The 18,846-nt window shown below is 56.4% G+C and overlaps 1 protein-coding gene across 3 annotated transcripts in view; it reads left to right on the forward strand.

Annotated features, from left to right (window-relative positions):
- LINGO3 (leucine rich repeat and Ig domain containing 3) overlaps nt 1-18,846 on the forward strand; it is a 30,790-nt gene that overhangs the window by 1,850 nt on the left and 10,094 nt on the right. The window contains exons 1-2 of one of the 3 annotated variants that reach the window (XM_014957979.1): nt 1-114; nt 13,986-14,089. The exons of 1 other annotated variant lie outside the window; for it this stretch is intronic. The gene's annotated coding sequence lies outside the window, so the exon portion shown is untranslated. The remainder of the gene's footprint in view (nt 115-13,985; nt 14,090-18,846) is intronic. One more of the 3 variants, XM_014957978.1, reaches the window with a different exon arrangement.

The following is an 18,846-nucleotide window of genomic DNA, read 5'->3' on the forward strand; positions in this document are numbered from 1 at the left end:
CCCCGTGGACGCGCCGGGGCCGGGCCGGGGTCTCTCCGGAGCCGCCGCCGCCGCCACCGGGGCCGCCGCCGCCGCCGCCGCGCCATGGGCAGCCCGGGAGCCGGAGCCTGAGCGGTGAGTGCGGGGTCCCGGGAGGAGGAGGGGGGAGACGTTGTCGTGCCGTTTCGTGTCAGACCGGACCGAGCCGGGCCGGACCGGACCGGACCGGACCCCGCAGAGCTCGGCGGGGGCGCACACGTGGGTGCGGGGGGGATGCGGCCGCGGACACCCCCGGGGCCACCCTTCTCCATCTGTCTCCATCACCCCGGGGTCTGCCCCCCCGGTACCCACCACCCGGGGCTGTAAGGCCCCGCTGGTTCCCCGGGAGAGGGGACTCAGCCCCGGCTGGGGGGCTCGGAGGAGAGGGGAGGGGGGAGACAGGGCTCTCACCCCCCTCACCCCCCCTCTCCCCGCCGTGGCACCGGGATTTAAATGGCCTCAAGCAGGCGGGGAGCTGCACCGGGAGCTCCAGCCCTCAACCTGCCCGGCTCCATCCATCCTCCGCCGCTCGGTCCCGGTTGCTCGGAGGGTCTGGTACCCGCAGTCTCCCCGCCGGCAGGGCTGGGGCTGCTGCTCCCAGCCTTCCCCTGGCAGACCCCAGCGGGTCTGAACATCACCAGGCATCAGGAAGGGTCTTCTTCATCTTCTACCACTCTGTTTTCCCCCCCAACCGAGTCCTGCAGGTTCTTGCTCCTCGCCACCCCCAGGGCCCTGCCTGCCCCCTGCTCTCAGCATCCTTGATTTTAGGGCTAGGCGGATTCTCCTGTCAAAAAATCCCAGGGATGGTTGAAATGCAAATGTTCCCGGGGTTGTGTTTCTCGGGGAAATGGAGCAGGCAGCAATCGCAGCAAACGCGGCTCCTTCTGGAATAGCAGCCTCTTCCTACTCCACATCCCGAGTACTTTTGTGCCAGTTTCTTAATCCACTTGCAAAGCGGATTGAGCTAAAACCTGACAAAAGGTGCTCTAATTCCCACAGCGTTCGCGCAAGGGAGCGATGGCAGAAGAGCAGCTGCTCTTTCAATTCGTGCCCAGCCTTACCCTGAGATGAGGCTTTTTTGGGGGAAGGAGAAAAGAGCAAACCGGGAGGGGAGAGGAGAGGAGAGTGGGAGCAGGCAGAGCGCCTGCAAAATAGATGGAGAGCGGATGGGTGCGTGGATCTGCAGCCTGGCAGCACCCAGAGCCATTCCTTAGAGCAAAAAACATCTGCTGCAGCCGGAGAGGACAGATCCCAGGGACACAGAGGGTTTGGGGACACTTGGTGGCCCAGTGAGGACCAGCCTGGGCCTTTCAGAGAGCTCCCACTTGCTGCTTAGTTTGGTGGCTTGGTCTCGGCTGCCAGGGTGGTGCTGCCCTGGCTGGGGATGCGCTGCCTGCGGGGAAGGGGGTGTCCTGCCTGGAACCCTGGTTTATCCAAGTCCAGCCCCGCTGCTGGGGAGATACCACCAGAAAAGGTGCATCCAGAGAGGGGAAAGTTCCTACAAAATCTCCCTCAATCAAATCACGAGGAATTAAAAGGGAGAAACCTGAAAAAGCAGAGTTTCCCAGCAGTTCCCCGCAAGCTGAGCAGCTGCTCGGTGCAAAATATTAATGCGTGGCTTTAAAACTGGGGGCCAAATTCTGTTGCTGGCCTTAAAAATGCAGAAAGGCGGGCGATAACCCCTTGGTAAAGGTGGTGGCTTGGGGCTTTGCACCCCAAGGCTCTGCTCTTCGCTGCTGCTTCATCATCCCTTTCGCTGCAGGATGGAGACCGGCGGCAAGGTCCCTGCTGCCTGCGCCCGGGGGCACGGCAAGAAATGTGGCTCGCGTCCCTTAAATGGGAGAATAATTCAAGATGTGTTGGGGAGCTGCCAGTTTGACAGCCTGTGATTGATCCGGTTTAATTTGAGCTAATGGATTTATCATTGGCGTTTCTGTGGCGCTCGTTAGGGTGGAGGGGAGGGAGCAGAGTTGCTGCCTCTCGCTGCCGGAGGACTGGCGGTGCCGGGTGAGTTTTGGCCAGAGCAGGTGGAAGAGGTGGCTTCTGATCTCCCCCTACGTTTTTCATGGCTTTCAGAGGTTGCAAAAGTCCCGCTTGGACATCTGCAGCCTCTCCCAAAGCCCTTGGTCCTTGGCTGAGCTGAGCTTGGGGGAAGATGCTCTGCGAAACGGCCAGAGGAGCGCCCTGAGGGCAGGGAGCAAATGTGTTTCCATCACTGCAGGGAAGCAGGAGGCAAAGCAGCTTCGTGGAATAGTTGAGTTTTTTGGTTTGAAAATCAGCAGGTTTTGCTTTTATCCCACTCTGCTGGGAGGAGGGAGCTGGAGGAGCAGTGAAACAGGGGCTGGGTTGTGTTTCACCTTTCTCGGGCTGCCCTTCGGAGCTGCCCCTTGGCGTCGGTGCCCAGGGTGGGAAGGGGCTGAGCAAGGGGCATCTCCCAGGCCTGGCCAGATCCTGCACCCCCCCTGCTGCTGCCAGGCTCAGCCCTTCCCAGGGGACACCCTTGTGCCGATCCCTCGCTGAAGATAGCAGGGCCAGGGGGCTTTTTTTGCCCTTTTTTTTTTTTTTTTTTTAAAGTGTTTAGAGCTCAGGAATCTCTGCTTTTATTGGCTGTGTTAATCCTGCATCAGGAGATAACGCATCCCTCGCTCCGAGGCCCAAACCAAATCGCTGCGCTTTCCCTCCGAGCGGCGGCATGGGCCCGAATTGAGCATCGAATTTGAAGCCCGATGGTACAGACGAGAGCCCCCGCCTGCGTTTGCGCTCGGTGTTCAGAGGCTTTAAATTATCATAGAATCATAGAATCATAGAATTGCCCAGGCCGGAAGGGACCTCCAAAGGCCATCTAGTCCCACCCCCCCGCAGTCAGCAGGGACACCCCCAACTAGACCAGGTTGCCCGGGGCCTCCTTGAGCCTCTCCTTGAATATCTCCAGGGAAGGGGCCTCAACCACCTCCCTGGGCAACCTGTTCCAGTGCTCCACCACCCTCACAGTGAAGACCCCTCTCCTCATCTCCAGTCTAAATCTGTTCCCCTCCAGCTTGAAGCCATTGCCCCTCGTCCTGTCACTGCAGGCCTTTCTAAACAGGCTCTCCCCAGCCTTCCTGTAGCCCCCTCAGGTACTGGAAGGCTGCTATTAGGTCTCCCCGGAGCCTCCTCTTCTCCAGGCTGAACAACCCCAGCTCCCTCAGCCTGTCCTCGTAGCAGAGGTGCTCCATCCCCCTGATCATCCTTGTGGCCCTCCTCTGGACCCTCTGCATCCTCTCCATCTCCATGTCCTTCTTATATTGAGGGCTCCAGACCTGCACACAATACTCCAGGTGAGGTCTCACCAGAGCAGAGTAAAGTGGCAGAATCACCTCTCTGGACCTGCTCTAACAATTGATGTTGTTAGAATTGATTTTTTTTTTTTTTTTCAACTTCTGGTTGCCGGCTCACCCCCGAGCATCCCTCCGGGGAGCGGGTGGCCCCTCTTCGCTCAGTGGGGAACCCGAGCTGCGGTGAGGCAGAAGGAGCCAGCGGTCGCGGAGGTGCCGGGCTGCTCCGGCTGCTACGAGCCACGTCGCTGCTTCACTCGCCTCCTCGGGATGGGATCGAGCTGTTGCCGTAGCCCTAGAAATAACACCGGGAATGTAAAGCACGTGGACGGGTGCGTTTGGCGTGGGAAGTGGTAATTCCCGTGTCGCCGGCTCGCTGCCGTGTGGGCAGCCCGGGTGGGATGCCCATCTCCAGCAGCATCTCTCAGAGTACCAAATCCCACGTCTTGGATTCCACCTCTTGGCACTGGTGAGGCCTCACCTTGAGTACTGTGTCCAGTTTTGGGCCCCCTACCATAAAAAAGACATAGAGGTGCTGGAGCGGGTCCAGAGAAGGGCGACAAAGCTGGTGAGGGGTCTGGAGAATAAGTCTTATGAGGAGAGGCTGAGGGAGCTGGGGGGGTTCAGCCTGGAGAAGAGGAGGCTGAGGGGAGGCCTTATTGCTCTCTACAACTACCTGAAAGAAGGGTGTAGAGAGGTGGGGGTCGGTCTCTTTTCTCAAGTCCCAGGCGACAGGACGAGAGGAAATGGCCTCAAGTTGTGCCAGGGGAGGTTCAGGCTGGATATTAGGAAAAATGTTTTCACTGAAAGGGTCATCAGCCATTGGAATGGGCTGCCCAGGGAGGGGGTTGAGGCCCCATCCCTGGAGGTGTTCAAAAGACGGGTTGATGTAGTGCTGGGAGGTCTGGTTTAGTGATGATGCTCCTTGTTTGTTGTGCGGGTGTCTATTTTTGTCAGTCAGGTTGACGGTTGGACAAGATGATCTTTAAGGTCCCTTCCAACCTAGAAGATTCTGTGATTCTGTGATTCTGTCTTGGAGCTAAGGGACCCGGGGAGGGGGGTGAGCGAGCTCATCCATGAGCTTGTCCCCTGCCGTGCTGAATCACCAGGTGGCTATAAAACACCCCAAGCTGCATCCCGTGCCTCAGTTTCCCTGTCTGTAAGTGGATGTGGTCTGCAGGCCTGGCTTTGTAGGTTGATGCTCTCTCTCAGATGGCCCAAATCCTGCTGCCTGGTGGTGTCTGCAGCTGTAAAGTGATGGTTGAATGGTGTGAGAAGGGTGGAGGGAGCAGCACACAGCATCTTTTCTGTCCCCGGGCAGGGGCTGCAGTGCTGGGGGCGGCTGGTGCTGCTGATGGAGGTGCCGCTGGAGCCCGAAGGGCCGTTTTGTGAGTCCTGGAAAAACACCAAAATGAACAGGCGAGGGCAGAAATGTTCAGAGCAGAGATTTGAAAGGAGATGAAGGAAAGCAATAAAACCCGTGAGAGCATTTGGAAAAGATGCCGAGAGCCGCTCCGGCTCGCCGGCCCTGGTAGGGAAATTGATTTGGCTTCAGGCGTTATCGGTTGACTTTTCTGGGAGGCTATTTTTGAAGTTTATGTAGGATTTACCTTGAAAGATGAAGCAAATGCTTCCACGAGGGTTGGCTCTGGGGATGCGGGAGCAGGGGGGGCTGGACCGCAGCATCGCTCCGCCGGTGGCAGTGGCACTGGGTGACCACATGTGCCGGTTTCTCCTCCTTTTCATCCCTTTGCTTTAAGCTGTGGTGCTTTGGGGCTGTAGCGCTTTGGGGCTGTAGCCAGACCCCCATGGTGTCCCTCCAGGCCCACGGGGTGTTAGAGGTGGGGGCTGAGGCCAGGCAGGACCTGGGGCCAGGGCTGGTGTGGGTGGTGGAGTGGGGAGCAGAGCCCTCCCTGGCCCCAAGCAGGGCTGCCCTTCCCTCTTCTTCATATAAAACGGGCAAAAACTCACCCCAGTGTGGTCAAACAGCAGGGACTTGAGCGGATAATTTGGGCAAACTGGGAGAAATGGTTTCCCCATGGATGAGTAAACCCAAAGCTCACCATGAAGGGTCCGGGCTGGTGCCAGGGTGCCTGGGCATCCACATGGGCACCCAGTGGCCAGGATCTGGGTGCCAGGCTGGGGAGCAGAGGCAGCATCCTCTTGCCAAGGAGCTCGGTCCCAAGCGTCAAAGCCGGCCGCAGCCCTGGCACTTTCCCTCTGCTGGCTCAGCCCAGCTCTTTCCTTCCTTTCCTGCCTTCCTCCCCCTGAAATTTTCATGCCACCATGAGCTTTGCCACGCTTTGCAGACCCATCCATCCCATGGGGTTGTTTCTTTTAAAGCTGCGTCCCAGCTCTTAACAGCTCGGACTGGGAGTGCCAGGGCTGCTTGTTCGGCTCCCCATGTGCCAGCCAAAATAGCAGCGGCCACATACCATAGTGGAGAGGAACAAGTGTCGCTGAGAATTGAAATGACAGATCCCAGCATCGAGGTCTCTGAGGGTTTGTGCTTTATTAAGCAACAGTGAGTTCATGGGAAAGGACTTTCACCCGGAGCACCGGTTGTGTCTACAAGAAAAGGGAACCGGGGACTATATTTAGGTGGAGCAGTGTGATGGGAGGCAGGGCTGGGCACCACGGGAGGTGAGATGGGCATCCTCGGCCCCACGAGTGTGAGCCCTGTCCCTGCAGAGCCTGGGGGGGACGCGGGGACCAAGTGATGGGAATGGCTCAGCTTCAAGATGCTGCAGAGGGACAAGAAGCCCAGTGTGAGCCAGCAACGTGCGCTGGCAGCCCAGGAACCCCCCACCCCTGGGCTGCATCCCCAGCAGCGTGGCCAGCAGGGCCAGGGGGGGATTCTGCCCCTCTGCTCCGCTCTGGGGAGACACCCCCCAGTACTGCCTCCAGCTCTGGGGCCACCACCAGCAGAAGGACATGGAGCTGTTGGAGCGGGGCCAGAGGAGGCCCCGGAGATGCTGGGAGGGCTGGAGCCCCTCTGCTGGGAGGGGGGGCTGAGAGAGTTGGGGGGGTTCAGCCTGGAGAAGAGAAGGCTCCGGGGAGACCTTGGAGCCCCTTCCAGTCCCTCGAGGGGCTCCAGGAAAGCTGGGGAGGGACTCTGGATGAGGGAGGGGAGCCCTAGGAGGAGGGGGAAGGGTTTGACCCTGAAAGAGGGGGGTTGGAGCTGAGATGTGGGGAAGAACTTGTTTGGTGTGAGGGTGGTGAGAGCCTGGCCCAGGTTGGCCAGAGAAGCTGTGGCTGCCCCATCCCTGGAGGGGTTGAAGGGCAGGTTGGAGGGGGCTTGGAGCAACCTGGTGTGGTGGGAGGTGTCCCTGCCCAGGGCAGGGGGTGGCACTGGGGGGGGGGCTTTGAGGTCCCTTCCAACCCAAACCATTCTATGAGTCTGTGCACCCTCGGTGCTGCAAGGCAGGCAGGCTGGGGTGTCCCCTCGCCTGTGCTGTGGTCTGTTTGGGGTCTTGCATGCCCAGACCCACCTCAGCCATGGCCAAGTGCATGTGGCGTGGCCTGGAAAGCCTCTCCGGGCAGGATTCACCCTGTCTGCAACTTGCTCCTGCACCCATCCATCCTGTGCCTGGGTGAGAAGCAAAAATGGGGGGCTGTGACCCAGAGCATGAGCTGATGCTCGCACCCATTGGTTGCTCCCCGATGCTGCACAGTCCCTTGTGCGGTTCCCTCTCCCTAAAATGTGGTTTCATTATGATGAGGTTATTTAACAGATCAACGTTTCATCTCTTTGCCGTAGGGTCTCCCTCTTCCTGCCGCCCCCTCCTATTAAAAATTCATTGTTTCTCTCAGATACCGTTGCTAGAGGGATATGGGGAGAAATAAAGGAGGTTCTTGGAAAGGAGGAGGGAAAATATTTAATAGGAAGGGAATAGAAGGAATGTATGTTTGAAGCAAATATTGTCCCTCTCCCCCTCTTGCTGCCCTGGGCTTCTGAGCCAGGAGCGTGGGGACATCGTGGGTGTTTCATGCAGCAAATGCAGGCAGACACAAGAGGGAAGATGGGGTGAGAATGTGGACGTGCAGTGGGGCAGGGGATGCACCTGACCTCCGACTCGTCCTCGGTCCCCAGCATCTCCAGAAAAATCCCCCTGTGGCTCCCCTCACTTTTCCAGCTCGATTTGGATGCTGTTTTGGGCTGGGTGAGTGAGAAGGTGCATTTGCAGGCTGAAATCACTTAGAAGGGGATCGCTGGGCTGCACGCTGTGGGGCTGGCTCACCCGGCCCTATGACACCAGGAGCTTTGGCTGTAACGTGGAGACGTGGGGCAGCTGTAAAATAACCAAAGTAGGGATGCCACCCGTGGGGATGGACGGGGGCTGGACTGAGTAGGACCCAGGTGGGATCAGGAAGGTGTTTTCCATCTTCAGAAGGTCCTCACACTGCTCCTCACAGGTTGGCAGACCACTGTCCCACATCATGAGCAGGATAACGAAGGTGGCTCTGGCTGAGCATCCCATCCAAACTCCATCAGCCGAGTCTCCGCGGTGACTCTGGTTCATGGACACTATAATAATTCAAATTAGGTGAGTGGTTTTGTTTCCCCTTGGGTATTATATTTTGGGAGGTGGTCTCCCCTGTGCCCGGAGCCATGCCCTGGCTGCTGTTTCAGACCCAGTCCTGGCAGAGCTGCCAGAGGAGCAAACCGTGAGGGTGCTTGGTGCTTCTGGCCTCTTTTTCCAGAGGGTCACCCGGTCTGACCTTCCTCGTGCTCAGGACAGCTGGGCACCAACTCTTCAATATTGCCAGAGTGAGCTATTTTGTATTTTTCCATTTAAATCTCATTTGAAGGGAAGTCCATCTGGTTCCCTTCGTGCTGCCAGAGGAAAAAGGCTGCTCTCGGGTCAGGTTTCTATGGGGCATCTCCTCGCTGGAGACCCAGACGAGGTCGCACGGCCAGGACCTCCGTCTCTTCTCCTTTCCATCACAGCAACAAGGAGGGGTGGAGCAGGGCCCCCCTAATTGAACGCTAATTGGGGATGGAAAACGAGCAGGACCCTGCGATTGCAAACCGAAGATAAAGTGACACAAATGAGATCTAAATTGTGACCTTTTTCCATAAGCAGGAGTACTAACGAAGTGTGACAAATGGAAGGGGTGTGCATGTGTGTAAATAATCCTGCCTTCATTAATCCTCATGCCCAGGGGTTGATGTGGAGCTGGAGCCTTTGGTCCCCTCCTGGAGAAACGCAGCTGGTGATGCTGGACATCCCTCCCAGCCGTGCCCGACGTCCAGCAGCGTGTTGGTCCATGGAGGCTGGACCCTTTCCATCATCAGTTCAGGGAGCGCTTTCTCTTCTTGCCTTCACGGTTACTTTTCTTCATCCAGCCCCTGGATGGGGAGATCCTTGTGGCAAAGCCATTTCCAGCTTAGGGGGTGTCCCACTGGGGTTCGGCACCGCTGCCTTTCCTCTGCCTTGCTCAACCTCACACCAACATCTGGCAACCTCTGGAAATTCAAGCCCGAGTTGTTTCTTGTGGCCCATGGGGTTGTGATCTGATGGGTCAGGCTCATCTATCACTGGACATACTCCTGTCCCAGCTGCCGGGTTGGGGTTTTTTCTCATGAATTTGCCCTGCAGCTCTGGCGGGGTCATGGCTGTTGCTGGCCCATGGGTTACAGTTCATGTGGGGACACAGGCACAGCCGTTCCTGGTGCAGGGTCCACTCGGGGCTGGGCTGGGCTCCGACTGCCACAATTTTCTGGCCAGGCTGCCTCCATCTCGGTGACTTCCAACTTTCCCAAGACTCTAAAGAATCAAGTCTTTTTTTTCCCCTCTGTCTCATTTTTTAACACTTCTGCCCCGTCTCTCCATTTGTCTCCCTGGGGTCGTTTCTGGCTGTGCCCACCAGAAGCTGGGACATCCCATGTCCTTGCTGGGCCGCTGCTATGGATGGCTATGGATGGCTGGAGCTGGATTTTTCCTCCTTCCCTGGTGGTTTTCCAAATTTTCCCATTTACTTTTGCAGAAAGATGCTCTTTGAGGGCACGTCACTAAGAGGTTTTCACTGTGGATTTCAAGGAAATGGTCCATGACACCCCCTCCATGATAATGCGTCATTGTTATTGGTCATATTTCAACAACTAAAGGTCAAACAGAAGCCCGATTGGCTGGAAAGTCTGATGTTAATTACACTAATGAGCAAAAGCGTCTGGCTTACTGCTTGTGCTCCGCTCTCTGGGATGCTGGGGAGGTGCAAGGTGGGCTTGGCCGGACCATGGACTGTTGGGTGTCCTGTTGCTGTGTGAGAGTGTTGAGGGGCTTCTGGGGTATAAGTCTCTTGTGGGTTCTTGGGGGCTGCAGCTCCCTCATGGGCTGGGATGAGCTGCAGATTCGTTGCCGTGCTCAAGAGTGTTGGAATGTGTGTCCCAAGGGATGCTCCTGCCCTTGGCTTGGGACATCCCGGTCTGGTCCTCTGGAGGTACAAGTGTCTCTGCTGATTTCACAGGACATCTGGGTCCCCTTTGGCTTTTGGCTTTGCTGCCAAATTCCTTCTTCAAGAGGCTCCCATGCACAGAACTTGTACTGGAGCCTCTGCGATGGAGAGACAGGTCCCATGTAGTGCCCAGGAGGAGAAGACTCATCTCCGATGCTTCCATTTAATTGCTCTAGGAGAGAGTTAAAATACAAGTTTTAAGTACATGTGCCTTAAAATACAAGGCACAGGGGCTGGACGGTGGCAAGTGCTCTGGTGGTATGAGTACATGGACAGACAGGGAGTCCTGCTGGTGGTGGTGACACATGGGACCGGAGGAGGTTTTAGGCCACTTCACCCACATGTTGGTGGGTCCCATTTCACAGGGATTAAAATACATTTGCGGACAAAAAACCTGAAGTAACCTGAAACGGAGGTTGCCGAGTGACACAGGAGCTGCTGAAAATAAATGCCAAGACCATCAGCTGAGACCCTCGTTGCTCGGGGGCTGGGAATGGTGGTGCAGGGGTTGATAAGCCAAGTCTGGGTGCTCTCTAAAATGAGCTTAAACATCATGTTCCCAGCTCGCAGGCGGGTCTGGAGTCAAAGCTGGAGAGGGAGGGCAGGAGAGGGGCCGGTAAACACAGGGAGTTGAGCAGATTTTGCTTTACTGCAATTTGGTTCCAGCAGTTTGCAATAAATACACGGGCATGTCCAGCTTGGTGGAATTTGTATTAAATTTTGCCTTATCCATCCCCGGCAGCCGGAGCCCAGCCCTGAGGAGCAGCAAGGCGAGCGGCTCTGGCAATGGTTGTGCTTAACTCCTGGATGGTGATGGCTCCGAGCATCATCCCCCGTGTCTGTGTCACCCCTGTCACCGTGCACGGAGGGGCTGGAGCATGCAAAGTCCTGCACACATGGCTGCAGTGCGAAACTGACCCCCTTCCCTCCCAATTATCCCATGGCTTGGGCATTAGAGGAGCCCCACGTGCTCTGCAGCTGCCAGCACCACGTAACTGGAACAGATATTTGTGCTTCACGGAGTCACAGAATCACATGGGGTTGGAAGAGACCTCCAGAGATCGTCTAGTCCAACCACCCAGAGCAGGTCGCCCAGGAACGTGTCCAGGAGGGTTTTGAATGTCCCCGGAGAAGGAGACTCCACCACCTCCCTGGGCCGCTCGTGACACGGTGGAGGCTGCAGCCCCTGGAAGCACGTGCGCTGGGTTGGGTTGACTCTCTGGACAAAATCCCTGCTGAATTGCACCACATCAGTTGCTGGTGATGCTGCAGATTTTCCCAGCACGGGGGCTGAGGGCAGGCTGAGGTGTGAGGGGTCTAGAGAACAAGTCCTGTGAGGAGAGGCTGAGGGAACTGGGCATGTTTACTTTGGAGAAGAGGAGGCTGAGGGGAGACCTCATTGCCCTCTACAACTCCCTCAAAGGAGGTTGCAGAGAGGTGGGGGTTGGCCTCTTCTCCCAGGGGAATAATGACCAGACCAGAGGAAATGGTCTGAAGCTGGGGCAGGGGAGGTTTAGCTTAGATATTAGGAAGAATGACTTTACTGAGAGGGTGGTCAGGCACTGGAACAGCCTGCCCAGGGAGGTGGTGGAGTCACCATCCCTGGAGGTATTGAAGAAACGTGTAGAGGTGGCTCTTCAGAGCATGCTCTAGTGCCCAAGATTATTGGGGTGTGGTGGGGTGTTGTATGTGGTGCTGTTGGTATGGGTCTTGGTTGGTGGGTGTTGTGTGGTGTGGTGTTTGTTGTGGGTGTGGTGGTCTGTTTTTTGTTTTGTTTTGTTTTTTGCTGTGTGGTTGGACTCCATGATCTCAGAGGTCCCTTCCAACCACCAAGATTCTGTGATTCTGTGATTCTGTGTTTTGGGGTCGTTTCCCCATCGCAGGGCTTGGTCTAGGTTGCGCTTACATTTATTTTAAATATTGGCTCTGAGTCACTTCTCCACGCACGCTACAGGGCCCATGTGGGGATGCCATCGTGCCTGGGTCTGCGCTGGGCTTTTCCCGTCCTGCCACCAGCCCCAGAGCACTCCCTGTCCCTGATGCCACGTCCTCTGGCCAGCCTGGAGAGGCTGGGGTATCCCCTGGCTCCACCAGCAAAGCCCAGCATAGAATCATAGAATCATTCAGGTTGGAAGAGACCCTTGGGATCATCGAGTCCAACCATCTCCCCTACTCTACAAAGTTCTCCCCTACACCATGTCCCTCAGCACTGCATCTAAACAACTCTTAAACTCAGCCAGAGATGGTGACTCCCCCCCCTCCCTGGGCAGCCTGTTCCAATGCCCGACCACTCTTTCTGTGAAAAATTCCTTCCTAATGTTCAGTTTAAACCTCCCCTGTTGGAGCTTGAAGCCATTCCCTCTCGTTCTGTCGTTAATTACCTGTGAGAAGAGCCCAGCACCAACCTCTCTACAGTGTCCTTTCAAGCAGTTGTAGAGAGTGATGAGGTCTCCCCTCAGCCTCCTCTTCCTCAGACTAAACAGTCCCAGCTCCTTCAGCCGCTCTTCATATGATTTGTCTTCTAGGCCCTTCACTAGTTTCGTTGCCCTCCTCTGCACCCGCTCCAGCACCTCCAGATCTCTCTTGTATTGAGGTGCCCAGAACTGGACATGTCCATGGCAGGAGGTTTCCTTGCTGCAGTTGCTGACAGGAGGAATTTTAGCAGCATTCCATCTTTGTTGGCGCATGTCCCTGTGTGAAGCAGGAATTGAATCCTGTGTGTCCCTGCCAGTGACTGCCAAACAGGAGCGAGAGGAGGATGGGGTGAAGCAGGGAAGCAGACCCCTTGCCTGGCTGAGCCTGAGCCGGCAGGTTTTAGGGGATCTCTCCATTGTTAGTGATGCTTTCCTGGAGGAATTGTAGCTTTCCTGGAGGAATTGTAGCTTTTCTGGAGTGCTGTGTGCTGTCAGTTCGCTGGGTTTTTCCCACCCAAAAGCAGCACCCGGAGGGAGCCGGGGCTTGCAGGAGCACGTGGGGAGGCTGCAGGGGACAGCTCTGCCCGAGCAGGGGGCACCCCCTGCTTCTGGGGTCAGCTCTTGGCTCCCTGGTGTCACCAGGGATGTCCCCGGAGCACTAAGGGGTACAAGACGTGCCACTGGCTCCGGATGCTGCTGCAGAGCCGGCTTCTCATTTCTCTGCTGTTCTCCACCAAATCCCTGCAAGAGAAAACTCCTTCAGCTCCTTCAGCTGAGGCTCCCCAAACCTCTCGCAGCAGGAATTAGCTTCCCCAGCGGCTGCTGCCACCCCTGAGCAGCTCGGCCAGGCAGGAGCAGGGGACAGAGAGGGGTCGGGGTCCTGAGCAGCATCAGAGCTGCTGCCGAGATGTCACATCTCTGCCCGGTTGTAGCTGAGCGGGACCTGAGTCCGGGACCATTTGTGGTCTGTTAGCCAGGAGGAGATGGGTTTCCCCCCGCCACAAGGAGCTGTGGACCTATTTAAATTCCATCTTTCTTTTTTTAGGCAAATTAATGAGATGTCACATCTCTGCCCAGTTGTAGCTGAACGACACCTGAGTCTGGGACCATTTGTGGTCTGTTAGCCAGGAGGAGCTGGGTTTCCCCCCGCCACAAGGAGCTATGGACCTATTTAAATTCCATCTTTCTTTTTTGAGGCAAATTAAACTTGATCGAGAGAGCTCCAAAGGCTTTAGGAAAACCATAACAAATCATTTGTCGTGTCCTGCATCCCCTGCACCAGCCGTCGGGGCTGGGGCCACATCCCTTGACCCTGCAAAGTGCCCCCAGGGAGGGATGCAGGAAGTGGGGGGTCCATCCAGCAGCATTTCTGCTTCCAAGTGTGGGTCAAATGTCCTGAAATGAGAGGACTCGTGGCGATCTGGCTGTGGGAATGTGCTGCGTGGGTGCCATCTCCTCCTGAAATCCCCACACGTGATTGCATTGCTGCGTCTCTCCTTGCTCCACCACAGAGCTGGCCACGGCAGTGCTGGGCTCGGACGCTCTCCTGTTTGTAAGAGGACCTTTTTGGGGTACAAAGTGCTATGTAATTTTATATATATATGTAACTAGGTAATGGTCAGGTCACACGTCCGACTGGAGTGACACTAAGGAGGCTTCCCCTCTCTGGGAGGTGCCTGTGTGCCACGGCCTTAGGCTTTGGGGGCATTTATTTGGGATTTCTGTGCTGGACACTGTGGAAGGGTGATTTACAGTCCTCTCCTTGTGCTGTTTTGTCCAGAGGAGCCGAGGCTCGCTGTGCCGGACACTTTGATGTTTAAATATCCCCGGTCTCAGATGCCACAGCAGATCCAGATGTCGGTGCGGCCCCAGACCTGCAGAACAGTGAGTGCTCCCTGGGCTCGAGCAGGGTGAGGGGGGGTTCAGCATCATCCCTGCCTTTGCACCCTGTGGGTTTTGTGCACCAGGATGCTTGAAATGCAGCTCGTTTTTAGCTCATGGCCATCCCTGCTTGGTGGCATTAGCTCCCTCCTTGTCCCCACCCTCCTTTTGCAGCACTCAAGCTGGAGATTTATCCCATATAATTGAGAAAATCTCCTCCCTGTTGCCATGACCCCAAAATGAGGAAGAAGTAACTCAAGTGGGGACGTGATGCAAAGCTGAGGGGTTCTGGTACTCGCTCCGAGGTTGCTGGCAAACAGCAGGGACCCCAGCATTGGCCACACCAAGAAGTGTGTGTGCACAGCTTCAGTTTAAACAGCAGCAATTTGGGGTTCGAACGGGGATTTGGGAGTCCAGCAGCTCTGTCCTGGGAGAGGGGCTCTGGAGGCTTTGCCCTTGCCCTGCTATCAAGATGCTGGGCAGAGAGTGAGGTGATACAGCCCTGCCATCCCCTTCTCCTCCTGCCGTGGGGATTTCTGACCTTTTGGGAGCCTCCTCGGGGCTGTGCATAGGGGAGGAGATGCTCTCCTGGTCCCACAGCCACAGCTGATGCCCCGAAGCTGTGGAGCTGGGGACCTACGCCAGCGTGTCTCGCTCCAAATGTCACCGCTCGCTGCCATCTCCAGCCTGGGGGAGATGCGGGGGTGGCGCAGCTGGACCCCCCTGGGACCCAGTTCGCCCCTTCCAAAATCCCAGCAGCGATGGATTTGCTCTCTGTAGGGCTGAGGAAGAGCTGGGAGGAGTCCCCTGTCCCCTTCTCCTCTTGGGGGTTTATTACAGCTGGGGGGGGTTGATCTCACTCCCGCCTGGTCTGGGTTGCGATGTCAAGCGTTATTTCACCCCGTAATGGCATTTTGCTTTCTTTGCTCGCTGCTCCCGTGATCGTAATTGGGATGGCAATAAAATTTCCAATGCAGCAGCTGTAGACAGGGTCTTAAAAAATGCATTCCTCCCCAGCCTGACGCTGAGCAGAGCTGAAAGGCGGAGGGAAGGCTGTTGCTCCTCACTCCCCTCGCCTGGGATTCCCACCCCGGGCAGGGTTTCCAGCAGATCGGGGGCTCCTCTCGCCCCCCTGCCCCCGCAGAGGTTTGCTGGCAGAGCAACGAGCTTGTTTTCCTGCAGAAAGCCGAGCAGTCCTGCCGGGACCGGGTTGTTTTCCACCCATGGCTGCCTCTGCCGCCCTGTCCTCGGAGCAGACATCTGTCTGTCAGTCTGGCCTGTCAGTCTGTTCCTCCTGCCCACGAGTCCAGTCCAATTAAAGCCTCCAGAATGATCACAGAATCACAGAATCTTAGTGGTTGGAAGGGACCTCTGAGATCATCGAGCCCAACTACAAAAAAAAAAAAAAAAAACCAAACAAATACAAAACACACCACACCAAACGCCCACCAAAACCACCGCACCCACCAACTAAACCCCACACTCAACACCTCACCATAAACCAATAACCTTGGGCACTAGAGCAGGCCCTGAAGAGCCATGTCTATACGTTTCTTAAATACCTCCAGGGATGGTGACTCCACCACCTCCCTGGGCAGGCTGTTCCAGGGCCTGACCACTCTCTCAGTAAAGTAGTTCTTTCTAATATCTAATCTAAATCTCCCTTGATGCATCGCCCTCCCGAGGTACGGTGCCCATGGGCTGGCAGCAGCCCTTCCCGGGGCTCCAGGCTCCCTCTCCAGAGGGAAGGTTGGGCTCACCAGGGACCCCTCCACCCCCCGCTGTGGGTGGTGGCACCCCATGGGGCTGAGCCCCCAGGAACAGGGTCCTTTCCAAGGGTCAAATCTGGAAATGGCTGTCTTTATATCTGGGAGCCTTGGAGAGGGGGCTGGGACTGCCTTGACTTCATTTTGTACAGCTCCTGGCACCAAGCAGTGGCATCCCCCGTGGTTCAGGTGAAGGATTAAGAGCAGACTTTGCCATCAAAGGTCCGGCGCTGGCGGCTGGAGGCATCGATCACAGTGTGATTTATGTGCCAGCCCAGCACCACCGAGAAGCTGAGCTTAATGAACGACCGAATCTAACGAGGGCTGGCGCGCTGGACCAGGCGGACAAATGAGGTCGTTTGCTGGGGCAAAGCCTGCGGGGATGGGCTGGCACTCAGGTGGCTACGAGGGTCTGGGCCAGTTCTGCCGGGCTCCACTGGCCAAATCGGGGCCGGGGGGCGGCTGCGCCTGTGCCAGCCCGAGCCTCCGCACGCCCCCGAGCAGCGTCATCAATCAGCTTTCTGAAAGGTGGCTAATTACAGCGTATGCTTTTCTGTTGTGATTATTAATCATCCTGCCCCAGCACTTCATTTATGGCAGAGCTGCCTGGGTTAGAGGAGCGGAGACACGGGGTCCCTTCATGTGACGGGGTGGCACAACCTCCCCGCTGCTTGGGAGGTGATGTGTCTGCAGGACATGGGTGCTCCCAGTGTAGGGGGACAGTGTGGGGTGTCCCCCACCACCAGCCCCAGCGCAGCTTGTGCCCTGTCTGGGGACAATCCCCTTGGCCAGGCTCCGGTGCCCTCCCTCCGTGCCCTTCCAGGTGGCTCTGGCCGAGCGGGACACGCTGGCTTTGGTCCTCTCCTTTTTGAGGTTTTGCTCCCGGGGTGTTGCTGCGTTTGGGCAGCGTTTGGTGCAGAAGGTAAGTGATGAGCTCGGAAAGCGGCCGCGGGCCCCGGGAGGCAGGAGGGGGAAGCAGCTGCAGGAGAAGGAGCAAATTCCCCTCTCTCATTTAATGATCTTTATTTGTGCCTCCGTGGGGGCAGGAGCCCTTGCCAGGAGCGTAGCCCTGTTTTCCGTGATGCTCTGCTCGTAGCCAGGATACGTGCGTGCCTGGCTGTCACGTCTGTGCTGGCCGGGGCTGTTATGGGCTTGTGTTTTCTAAATCTCTCAGCAACGTCGTGGCGTGGGCTTTAAAGCCAACAGATGCCAGGAGGACACTTCCCGGGGGCTCAGGTTCCCCATCCCCGCTCCCCGTGCTGGGGCCAGGAAGAAATCTGAGCACAAACAAACCTGGGTTCAGATAGGGCAGATTTGGTTCAGGTGGGGAGCTCTGCAAAGCCCAGAGCCCCTGGGCTCTGTCACACAATCATAGACTGGTTAGAGTTGGAAGGGACCTTAAATATCATCAAGTTCGTCACACAATCATAGAATGGTTAGAGTTGGAAGGGACCTTAAATATCATCAAGTTCCATCTCCCACTAGACCAGGTTGCTCGAAGCCCTGTCCAGCCTGTCTTGCCCTTTGGTGGGAGAGGAGGAAGGTGGTTTTACAGGGGACATCTCTGAGACCCAGGCTGCCTCTGAACTGGTTTCTGGGTCCTCTCCCAGATGGTTGGGTGCTCAGGGACAGGGACATCACCGGGAACGTGACCAGCAGCTGGGCCCGGTGACAGACAACTATGGCAACACATCAGGGGGAAGTCCTGAGGACGTGGGCTGTCAGCCTGGATTTGTCTTCCAGACCCTCATCATCCTGCTCAGGATGTTAACAGACTTTTCTGCAAATTAAAAGTTTTCACTGCGCAGCAGAAACTTGCTGGGAATCCTCAAAAAATGGCCCATCCAGGGACCATTGCCACTGGCTGAAGCCAAGTTCAACTGGACTGTTTCTACCAGGTGCTGGTGGAATGGCTTATGGGCAACAAGGAGGTTTGGGGCACAGCTGAAGATGGGGAGTCAAAGCTCAGCCTTAGCTCCCCAGTGGTCTGGCAGGTACAGAGTTGTTGAGATCCAGGTCAGGTTTGCTCTCAGCCAACGTTTCCCAGTTGAGATTCAGATCTGTCTGGAGGAAGAAGTGGTTCAGTCCAACTGCTTGGGTCAAAATAAGAGTATAGCACCCACTGTTTTAGAGGAGTTATTCACCTTGGTAGAGAAATAAAGATGCTTGTGGAATATTAAGTACCTCCCCAAAGCCCCTGTTGCTGATGAGTGGCTTCTGTACCTCGTTCCTGAGTACACACAGTGACCTTTTAGAAATGTTGTACTTTGTGGTTGTATCTAAATGTCTTCTCTCCAGGGAGCATCTTGTGGAGATAGAGATTCAGACATGATGTCTATCAAGAAGAGGAGCAGATTGCGGCCAATCTGTGGCTGCCTGCGCAGTATTGCCTGGGCCACGTGCTCAAGAATCATAAGGTTGTCTCTAAAAATAAGCGGTGGCTTCTTTCGAGTTGTCTCCTTGGCGTCTTAGCTCATTAGGGAATCCTCGTTTCTGGGTTTTCACAGCATTTGCGAGGGCTGGGAGTTTCCACGTGGGAAGAAAGTGGAGAGTCCTGCGGTCGCGGCTGTTGAGGACTGGGCTGGGGCTCGGGATGGGATCACGGGGTGGGAAGACGGCTCCATGGAGACGTCAGTCATGGTGTTTGCTGGGTAGGAAGGGTAAATCCTGCCCCCGCTCAGAGCTCACACAGTCTTGCTGCTCCGGCATCGTCTGGGCTGGCCCCGAGACCTGGGGCTGTTGAGCAGGGGCAGACGCGTGAGATGCAGCAGCTGCCGCTCACCAAAATAACTCCCTTCTATATCAGGTTTTCACGTTTCTCAAGCAGCCCCTTGAAGTCACGCTTGGGGACATGTTCTGCCGTGACCCGGCAGGAGCCTGTCTCCTCGCGCAGACGTCTCTCCTTTCACGCTTTCTCTCCTCATTTCTGCAAGTCGTCAGGAAAGTCTGCTTCTGGTTGAGCAGCCGCGAGAGGGACACGAGGGTGACTCGGGA

Source organism: Calidris pugnax, unplaced genomic scaffold (assembly GCF_001431845.1).
Source record: "Calidris pugnax isolate Ruff unplaced genomic scaffold, ASM143184v1 scaffold255, whole genome shotgun sequence".
Taxonomy (NCBI): Eukaryota; Metazoa; Chordata; class Aves; order Charadriiformes; family Scolopacidae; genus Calidris; species Calidris pugnax.